This window comes from Anastrepha ludens, chromosome 3 (assembly GCF_028408465.1).
Source record: "Anastrepha ludens isolate Willacy chromosome 3, idAnaLude1.1, whole genome shotgun sequence".
Taxonomy (NCBI): Eukaryota; Metazoa; Arthropoda; class Insecta; order Diptera; family Tephritidae; genus Anastrepha; species Anastrepha ludens.
In genome coordinates, this window is record NC_071499.1 from 51,508,488 (window position 1) to 51,520,118 (window position 11,631).

The window sequence follows — 11,631 nt, forward strand, 5'->3', positions numbered from 1 at the left end:
CTGTATTCGGTACTTGCCGCATACCGCGCACGCTGCGCCCTTTCCTGCGGCACTGTATAAGCGCATAGCGCACCATACCAACTAAAGCGTGCAGCAAGTGGCAGCAATTGATGTTGCTGGCAGCATAGCGAGCCATCAGTTTTGCTATTTTCGTTACAGAACTATTTGGTGTTGTTGTTAGCGATTTTGCTCCTCGCCAAATTAAATTAAAACGCATTTTTTGCGCGGCGCAGATGCCCGAAAGCCACAAAAGTACCAGCAACAGCAACAAGAAGAGTCATCAAACTGTAGCAGTTAAATGGTACAGTATCTGTGGCGCGTTCGCGCAGTGCAACATAATCCATGTGGCACGCATTAAAAAGTCGTGATTGCGTGAAACAGAAAACAAGTAAAAAATAAAGTTTAGCGAAAAATTAAAAAGTCGAATTTTCACTATAAAATTACCAGCAGTTGCATGTGGCATGTTCTAAGAAATCGTGCGCCAGCGCTCAGTTGGGCTGGCTGTCTATGCGCCTTCAGTGTAGTGCGCGCGCAACTACGAAGCGCCAACGGTCAAGTGAGATAGGCGTGCAGCAACAAATCCGACAACAACAACAGCAACAACAACGATAACAAGTCAAAAAATCGTTCACTGTTGACCATTGAAATCTCATAAAATTGCCCCAATGTGACGCCAAGCCGCATGGGACGTTCAGTTGACGTTTCTATGTGGCGCATAGGTCACACAAACACACATACATACACATATATGTATATACATGCACATGAGTTTGTATGTATGAATACGTGCTTGTTACACGAACTTGCTACACAAACGTGCCACGTTTGGAAAGTCACGCAGCAGACCCAGGAAGAAAACAAAAAAAAACACAAAACCGAAATAACCAAAATCTAAAGCAGTCATTTGAATTGTGGCAAATGCAGGCATTCGTTCCGCTACATGTGGCATGCCACATTTCACGTTGCATGCGTCGGCGCATCTTCGCACCGTAACTAAAAATATAATTTCGCAATTTGTGATTCCTTGCATTCAACCGAGAATTAAATTGCCGCAGAGTTCTTGTTTTCTCTGCTTGTTTTTGTTTTGTTTTTCGTTTTTTCTTGTTTTTGTTATTTTCTTCAGCCACATTATTTACCATCACCGCTACGCGTGCGTTGCTTGCATTCCAATTGAATCCACAGTTGTGAGGTCATAGCCAGGCAAAGGTTTCCACAGCGCCCTGTGAACTGGCAGAGCAGCTGGATGAAAAAAAAATGTAAAGTCACTAAAAGCATCAAAGTCCGTCAGTTAGTCAGCCGCTATGCAACCAACCACGCAACTCGCACCCGCGCGCGTGAACTCCAACTCATCTGCATTTGTGCGCATGCGCAAAAGCACCGCACGTTGCTGCATTCGCCGTCCTTCATTCCCGTGGCAGCAATTGCACTTCCTGTTGCGTCCAATGTCGTGTCTGTCAGTCTGCCCGAAATGCCCGGCATACCGCTGCTTGTCTGCTTACCACCTACTTTGCTCCTCCCGCTTACATGACGCTGCGCTTGATATTTTTGCTATTGAGATTTGGTTTTTGGTTTTTGTTTTTTGGTTTTTTTGTCTGCTTTTATGTTGCATTGTCGTGATTTTCCCGAATTAGATCGAAATTTATTCGCGTCCATAATCAAATATGAATTATTTATTTATTTGCAGTCTACATAGATCTGTACACACACACACACACATGCATACATACTTACACACTCATACTATGATAATAAATCCAAATATAATCGCAGACTGCACATTGAGACGGAGACGAAGGCATAAATTGCGCTGATTTTGTTGCATTACTTATTTCTTATTTTATTTCAATTTATTTTTATTTGCTCTAAAATTATTTATTTGGCAGAGCGAAACGAGCAATTTGGAATCCAGTGAAATTAATTATATTATTTATTTATTATGCTTTGAAAAAAGTGGAGTGGTTGGCAGCAGCGGAGAATATTAAAGTATGTCGAGTTTTAAGAAAATTACCGAGCGGGACAAAATAAAATATTAGGTGTTCATGCGGTGAGACTTGGGATTGCCTCAAGTCGGTTCTGCAGAAGCTGGCTTGATCACGAGGTGAAATCATCTCAACACCTTTTTCTCAGCTGCCCTGCTCTCGTCTGGCAAAGATTTAGACATCTGGGCTCTCTGTTTTTCGCTACGCCTGCGGATATAGCGGGTCTAAATATCATACATTTGGTGAAGTTCATCAGTAGCTTGTTGCGGCTACCTACGAACGCAAATCAGCCACCGTCATCATCGTCTCTAATCTCAAGGCTCTTTCTTCCTTCCCTTCTCCTTTCTCCTCTCGCATGTATGGCATCACAACGGACGTATTCTCAATATTCGTCCAAGTGTGCCCTAAGCTAGGGCAGCCATTTAACCTAACCTAACCTAAGTTCAACATTTTGGAAAAAACCTTATGTTTGGAAATTTTTTAGGCTTATTTTCGTCGTAGTTATATATTCAAATACTGCTTTTTTATTTATGATTTATATGAAAAAATTCATTGATTTACATGGAGAAAAATTATAAAAAATCAAAAGGGTTTCCTAGTAACTTCAAACTTGATCTTTATTGTACCAAAATTTAATGAGCTTCAGAACTACGCACCTAAACTTTTTCTAAAAATTCTAATTAAAAAACGTAGAATTGGGCTATCAAATTAGAGGAAATTTTCTAATTTTCATGTAAAGTTTGAAACTAGATTTTATATGGCTTTTATTAAAAAATGTATACAAAAAATAGTAAACTTTCAAAACAAAAAATGTAAATACTCTAAACGGGTCAAAATGTTTATGTGCGGGCTGCGCTGATTTGCCGCACGTATTTGGATAAACTTGAAAAGTTAATGGAAAATGGAGTTATGAAACTTTCAGAAATTACCGCAAATAGTCTATAACTGTGAATAATTACAACAAAAAAAATGCGCAAACATTTTGAACAAAAAATTAAATTCTTTTCTAATAAATGACGAAAACATCAAAACATTTTTTTTTCAAAGCTTACACAAAAAAGTTGCTCAAACATTTTGAACAAAAAAATAAATTCTTTTCTAATAAATGACGAAAACAGAAATGTTTTTTTTTAAATTTGAATTTGAACAAAAAAAATTAATTCTTAAAAAAAAGTTCTTTCAAAAATTACACAAAAAATTCCCAAAAAGTTTTGAACAAAAAATAATTTTTTTTTAATAAATTATGGAAATATAAATTTTTTTTTTCAAAAATTAAACAAAAACAAAAATTAGAACAAAAAAATTAATTATTTTTTAATAAATGACGAAAACATAATTTTTTTTTTCAAAATTTGAATTTGAACAAAAAATTAATTCTCTTCTAAATACAATATTAAATGACTAAAACATTACTTTTTTTCAAAAATTACACAAGCAAGTTGCCCAAAAATTTTGAACAAAAAAATACATTTTTTTCTAATAAATGACGAAAATATAAATTTTTTTTTTTCAAAATTACAGTTAGAACAAAAAATTAATTCTTTTTAAGAAATGACAAAAACATGTATTTTTTTTTTTCAAAATTTGAATTTGAACAAAAAAATTAATTAATTAATGTCGAAAACATAATTTTTTTTTTTCAAAAAGTGCACAAAAAAGTTGTCGAAAAAATTTTGAACAAAAAAATAAATTATTTTCTAATAAATGACGAAAACATAAATTCCCTTTTTTTTCAAAATTTGAATTTGAACAAAAAAATTAATTAATTAATGACGAAAACATAAAATTTTTGTATTAAATTACATAAAAAAGTTGCCCAAAAACTTTTGAGGACAAAAATAAATTCTTTTCTAAAAAAAAATATTAAAAAAATTCTCTAAAAATGTTGATCTTTCGAAAGAAATGTCTTAAAAAGTATATTTTTATTTAAAAAATTATGAATTGAATTTATAAAAACGTTAAAAATAACCGAAGATAATGGACATAAAGAACTATAGCAAAATTTTAATCATTGAATAAATCTCAAAATTATAAAACTTCTTTCAACATTCTTTCAATTCACTGCTCAATTCACTCAAGCCTATAAATAATAATATAAATAAATAAAAAATTCACAAAAATCACCGAATTGACTAAAGTATTTAGATTACTGGACATAGAATCGCTCTTATATATAATTATATACACGGAGGGCCAAATAAGACCTACTAATCTTAAGCACAAATAACTTATTTATTTTTTGACATATTTATTTTTCTCTTTTTGTAGGTTATAATTGAATAGTTGGAAATTTATTATGGAACACTACCGAAATACCACCAGCAACGACTACAATACGCTATTCGTTTTACACAATTAGCCACACAAATTGATTTTTTAAATAATGTTTTGATGTCGGATGAAGCGCATTTCCATTTAAATGGTTATGCCAACAAACAAAACTGTAGATTGTGGGGCTCTGAAAATCCAAGGGCAACTCACCAACATCAGTTGCACCCATCTAAATGTACTGTTTGGTGCAGTGTTATGGCCACTAGAGTTATCGGTCCATATTTCTACGAAAATGAAGATGAAAAGCCGCAATCGATTTCAGGAGCTTCTTACAGAACATCGATTGAAAACTTTATGCGGCCAATGGCGGAGCAGTACCCTAATTTGTGGTTTCAACAAGATGGAGCAACTGCGCATACTGCTAGGCAAACTATGGACCTGCTGCGTGAAATGTGTGGTAAACGTCTGATTTTCAAAAATTCAGATTTCCCTTGGCCACCTTGTTCGCCAGATTTGACTGCGCCCGACTTCTTTTTATTTTATTAAAAGACAAAGTGTATCTTAATAAACCAGAGACTATTAGACAGCTGAAGCAAAATAGGTATTCGAGACGAAATACTGAGCCGTCAACCAGAAAGATTATGTGGTGTATCGAGAAAAATGGTGGACATTTGTCTGATTTAATATTTAAATTTAATTTGGAAAATACAATAATTTTATTCACTTCAATATAAAAAAATGATGCCTGTGCGAGCGGTCTGAAGTTGTTTACACTTTGAGTGCCGGAGCCTGTATAATATAATATTATACTTCCTCCAATTTACTTACAAATATATATTTCTAGGTCCGAATGCATTAACAAGAAGTCATCAGTAACTTCAGACTCACCTGGAATGATAAAAAAATAGATTTTTTTAGTTTTAAAACGTTGATGTAAAGGAAAAATTGTTTAAACTAAATATTTATTATTGCAAAATTTTGACCATTTGTTTGTTTCTTATCTAATTTGAATAATTCTTTTGTGAAAATATACTTCATTCTGTAACAAAAACATATAAATCCAAGTTTCAAGCTTTGTGCAAATTTAAAAAAATTCAAAATTGTTCATCAACTTCTGCCAAGTTATTCAAGGAAGTTTTTCCTAAAATATTGAACCTTCTTCTATCCAGAGCCATGCAACCCCATAGAAATTGTTCTATAGTCTCTTCTTCTTCAATGTTACAGCTTCTTCAATGTCGTTACAGCCTCTGCAATAGTCGTTATAGAGTACTCCCAATCTACTGGCATGCCTGCCAATCAGACAGTGCCTTGTTGGAACCCCAGAAGATTTCTCATGCCCTTCCTGTTCAATTTCAACGGTCGGTTTGTGCGGTCCATGTTCCATTCTGGCCACGTCATCCTACTTGTTGCACAGGTCAGGGACTGAGTACGTAGCCCGTTGGCAGCTCTGACAGCGTGTTTGTCTATAAGCAACTTACAAGTTGCTAAAAGAATAGGTATGTTCACTTTGTCTGGTTGGATTGGTAACGTGTCACTCATCTGTTTATCTGCTTTGCAGTTGTCTGCTATGCCGCTGTGACCCGTCACCCAGAGTAGATTTGTTGTAAAGTACTGTGATAGTTCTGTAAAACATAGATACATTCTTTTACTGTCCTCGAGTTAATATTAGGTTATTGTAATGCTTTCAGAGCCGATTGGCTATCTGAATATATATTTATTTCTCTTGTGGTTCGAACACTTTTCTTTAAGGCCTTCCTTGATCGCCAGAATTTCAGCTTGTAATACGCTACAGTGATCCGGTTGATTTGGAAAAACAAAAAAAAAATAATAAAATTCAAAATGAAGCCTAGAATTTTCCATTTTTAGAGAAATTGTTTAGTTCAAGGTGGTGCTGCCAAAAATACATACAACCCATACACCAAAGGTTTTTTTTGGAAATTTTCCATACACGTACAAATAAATTGGCTCACAAAATTATGCGATTATATAAAAATTTACGATTGCACACATACACAGATATTTATTCTGTATAAAATTATGTATCGTGTCAAATAGACATTAGCATGTCAACCCTAAACAAACGACCAGCCATTTTTCAGCAAACACACACAAAGTGATATTTACACCACAAATAATGTAAAGGGTTTTCCAATAGAGCCGATTGAATAATAAAGACATATAGTATGTGGGCAAAAAGTAAGGTGAATTTATTTGTCAAACTTCGTGGGATTAAAATTTTGCTCTAGTTAATATATTTTTTCATGAGTTGGCAGCACTGTTAATAACATCTGGGCCAACTTTCATGTGAATGTCATTATCAGTAATATATTTACGCTTGTGTTTACCAAACGACCAAGAGTGCATTTTTCGATTTTTACAATGTCTGATTTGATTGAGCAGAGAAGTGCCATCAAATTTTGTTTGCGGAATGAAATTTCGGCTGCGGAAACGTTTAGCATGTTGCAGAAGGCATTTGGTGATTCGACCATGTCGCAGAAAAATGTTTATAAGTGGTACAAAGACTTCAAAGAGGGTCGAGAACGTGTTGATGACTTGGAGCGCTCCGGACGACCATCGACGTCAACAAATGACCAACACGTCAATAAAGTGACGGAGTTAGTGTTCAAAAATCGTCGGTTGACTGTTAAAGACCTTACTGATATGATCGGAATATCAGAAGGATCTGTGAAAACCATTTTGAAGGACCATTTGGGCCTACGAAAAGTCCAATCTCGTTTGGTACCGAAAACTGTCAATTTCTTGGAAAAAAGTCGTCGCGTTGATGTGTGTGAAACAATGTTTTCAGACTATCAGGACAAGCTCAAATGCATCATTACGGGAGATGAGACTTGGATTTATGCTTACGACCCTGAAACAACCGACCAATCAAGCGAATATCGTGTTAAAGGCGAGGCCAGACCGAAAAGAGCACGTCAACGTCGTTCAAAAATAAAGGTCATGAGGACAGTTTTTTTCGATTTTCATGGTGTGGTGCACTATGAACTCCTTCCACCTGGCCAAACTGTTAATAAGGAATATTATTTGAGCGTTATGCGTCGTTTACGTGAAGCAATTCGTCTAAAAAGATCAGAGTTATGGGCCAACAACTTTGGGTTTTGCATCACGATAATGCACCGTCTCACACTGCACTCGTTCTTCGTGACCATTTCGCCAAAAATTCCACGCATATCGTTCGGCTACTACCGTATTCGCCTGATTTGGCTCCGTGTGACTTCTGGCTATTGCCAAAACTCAAGAGACCACTCCGGGGAACGCTTTTCGAGCCGACTGAGGAGATAAAAGCTGAATCGAAGAAGGTGCTGATGGCTATACCGGAAATGGACTATTTGGCATGTTTCGGGGTTTGGAAAAATCATTGGCATAAGTGTATTTCATCGAGAAGGGATTATTTTGAAGGGGATGAAATTGATTTACAAGAATAAATAAAGATTTTTCATTTTACAACCAAATTCACCTTACTTTTTGCCCACAGTAAATGAAACAGTCGACAAGTGAGTACAGGTGAACCAGGTACGATGGTTGAAGTACTTGGCACTTTACAAGTAGCCCCAAAGCGTCATTACGATACAATATCTATTATACAGCGAACCAGAGCTATTAACGTAACGAGAAAGTTGATGGGATTTAGGTTCGAGTACTGTCCCAGGCTGTCGAAGAAAGAGCACCCAATGATCTTAACCATCTGGCTGCCAAACCCGGAAATTTACAGAGAAATTACCCAACAGTATACTTCTCTGAAAGGTTCCCACCACTTTTGCAATGGGGATTAAATCATACACTTAGATTTTCTGCGTGCGTGCCGATCATCCAATGGCTGGTAAGCATAACTACAAATTTGCAAATTGAATGGCCGTTCGGAAAACCCTTTTTACATACCAAAAGTATGTCTATATGTTTTTATGTAATTAGACATAATTCTAATTGAATGAATTGCATGTTGCCTCCGCAGTGGATAGTTTTCACGCGCTTGCCATTGCGCTTGCTACAAACATTCAAAACAAACAATCGAAGATAATGGAAAATATTAATGTCAATGACGATGGGGCAGGCAAAAAGAGAACAATTGCAACAATTAGTTGCGCATGTCAAAGTTTGAAGAACCATAACTATAAGCGACAATTGTCCATGCATTTATAGAATAGATTTATGTGATTTAAATGTAATAGAAATCACTTAAAATTATTGTTCCCAATGAAAATTTCGCTGAATTGCATTTTTAGGTGTACTATTTTAAAGGCTTTTACACTAACTTTACAACCTGCGATCGTTCCGTTTATTTGAGATACATCATCATTTCCTTTATCCCTCATTGGAGCATAGGGCCTCAGTAAAGCATTTCCGACAGGTCCTATTTTTAACTGGCAATTTCAAAACACCATAAATTTTTGTGTGAAATTAGTTTTTATTGATTTCAAAGTTAAAATTGTTCAAAAATGATTACAATTTTTACATATATTCACTTTAGCGGTCAAAAAATGAATTGCATGCTGCACGAATGTGATCTTGAGGTATTTTGGCCCATTCTCGTATAATCGCCTTTTCCAGAGCATCCAGCGTCTGGCGAATTCGAAAGCCATTGTGTGGACGAAATGAAGTGTGGAACATGATTTTTAACCATTCTTGGTTCACACGAGCTTTATGTGACGGTGCCGAGTCCTGTTGGAACGTCCATGGTCTATGACCGAAATGTTTGCGTGTCCACGGCTCTAAACCAGCTTCTAAAACATTTTTCCGATAATAAGTCGCATTCACTTTGACACCAGGCTCGATAAAAACGATTGGAGAGCGTCCATCGGCGGTCACTGCGGTCCAAACCATTACTTGCGATGGGAAATTGCTTCGAGTGGCCATACGTAGGTTCAAATTCTCATATGAGCGTTCGGACAAGTAAACACGATCGTTTTGAGTGTTTATGAACTGCCGAATTGGGAAATTTTTTTCATCAGAAAACACAATGTTAGGAAATTCGCCACGTTCGTGTAAGCGCAACAACTTCTTTGCTCTTTCGCACCGAACTTTTTTTTGCTGGGGTAAAAGATCGTGGGCTTTTTGAAACTTGTAAGCCTTGACCTTGAGCTCATTTTTCAATATGCGTCGAATGCTGTCTTGCGATATTTTCAGTTCTTTAGCCAATTTTCTCCCACTTCGACGCGGATTTCGTTCAAGTCGAGCCTTCACTTTCCGAACCATTTCTGGCGTTGTTGCGGTTTTTTTGGTCCACCTCTATAGCGTTTTGCAAAGCTACCAGTATCATTGTAACGTTTTATAGTGCGATACACAAATATTTTATTCACTTTGAGGTAACTGAGCTCACGAACAATGGCTGGTTGTGACTTTCCTGCCAAATATAACTCAATCACAGTATTACGTTTGAATTCCATCAGAAAAAAAAAAATTCAACAAAACTGAGACGAAAATGCTTTTGATGGCTTATAAACAATATATTTTTTTTATTTAAAAAAAAATTGACTTAAAGAGTAAATCTTATAAGCTAATTGTAAATAAAGCGATAGCATCGAGGCCTTACGCTTTATAAACAACTAGCAACCCGCCCGGCTTCGCACGTGTATAAAATATATACCCTATGTCACTCACTGAAAAAATGATTAAAATCGATCCAGTAGTTTTGGCTTATTCATTAGTGCCCGTGGCCCGCACGCGTTAAATTTGGAGTAAAACAATTCCCCTTTCTTTATAGCATGAAGATTTCCTGCTATCTGTGGAATATCTAAATTCATACCCTACACCTTAACATATTTCCTTTTTGCATTTTTACATATGTAATATATTTATTTTATTTTTACAACAATTAATATATTACAGAATGTCTTTATATACAACGTTCATAGCTTTCTTGTCATTAAACAATACAAACATGTTTTCTCTAGAGGTTACTCTTGAAAGAGCGACATACAGTTGGCCATGTGAAAAACAGTCAACACTCAAATCTAAACCTGCAACGTTGAAGGTTTGACCCTGAGATTTATTAATGGTCATTGCAAAAGATGTCTTTACCGGAAATTGTGAGCGTTTAAATTGGAATGGTAGATCCGATGGTATCAGAGGGATTCGGGGAATCAATACATCTTCGCCGGTACCACACCCTGTGAGTATTGTGCACTCTATTATGAAAGTGTTCAGTGATTTTACCAGCAAACGCGTGCCATTGCAAAGTTTAGGTGGATTTAGGTTTCTTAATAAAATAACAGGACAACCTATTTTCAGCTCCATTTTGTGAGGAGGGAGTCCAGACGGGTTCAAAGAATTTAGAAATTCTGTAGGAAAATGAACAGCTTCTTCCAAATCGAGAACAGTATCGACCGAGTAGTATATTTTCGTCGGTGCCTCAATCTTTGAAATAATCAAGTTATTTACTTCATCTACTTGTTCGTTTGTTGGTGACAGAATAGCTCTTTCTTTAAACCAAGAAATTGCCTTATAACTTAAGTTATCAATGTCAGGATAGACATTGTTGACTAACTCTTGGATGTTGTCTACCAAAACACAATGGTTTTCTAGGTTAATTCTTCCCTCACTTTGTGTTAATTCTCCATTGCCTACTTTTAGCAGGATCTCTGGAAATAGCCTGTTCTCACGTGAAGATGACGAAACCCTCATATTAGTTTTAAGCTCTAATTTATTGGCATGCGACCAAAGGTGGGATCTTTTTAGCGAAGCATTTATTTCGTCAGTACGTGTTACTCGAGTCACAACTGGTAGTATTTGACGGAAATCTCCTGAGAACAGAATTGTACATCCACCCATAGGTGAATTTTTGTTGTGCAAATCGCGTGTTGTCCTATCCAGTGCTTCCACAAACGTCTTGTTTGACATGGTAGCTTCGTCCCAGGCTATTAATGAGCAGCCACGCATCAATTTTCCTGTATTGCTCTGTCTAGAAACACTACAGACGCTGTTATCATCATCGGTGGCGATTTTCAGTGGGTGCTTGACTGTAGAGTGTGTGGTTCGGCCTCTTTCCAAAAGAGTAGCGGCAATGCCGGATGACGCAACAGCTAACGCAATTTTTCCGGTAAATCTCAATTACTAATTACTGTTGTACAATAATATCTTGAAAAATATTGTTTTTAATTATATACAGGTATCCCTTGTATAACGCGGTCTTATACAACGCGGTTTCGATATAACGCGATTTGGAAAAATTAGGTTTCAGTACAACGCGAAATTTAGGCTTATATAATGCGAAGGCGAAAATACATAATTATAAAATCTGGTAACACTAATTTGCGTACCACATATTTATAATATGTAATGTATTTTTAATGTAAACCGAGAATTACCCTTTTTTGCCTTAGATAGATAGAATAGATATTAATCTAGCACCTTATTACGAAATTGA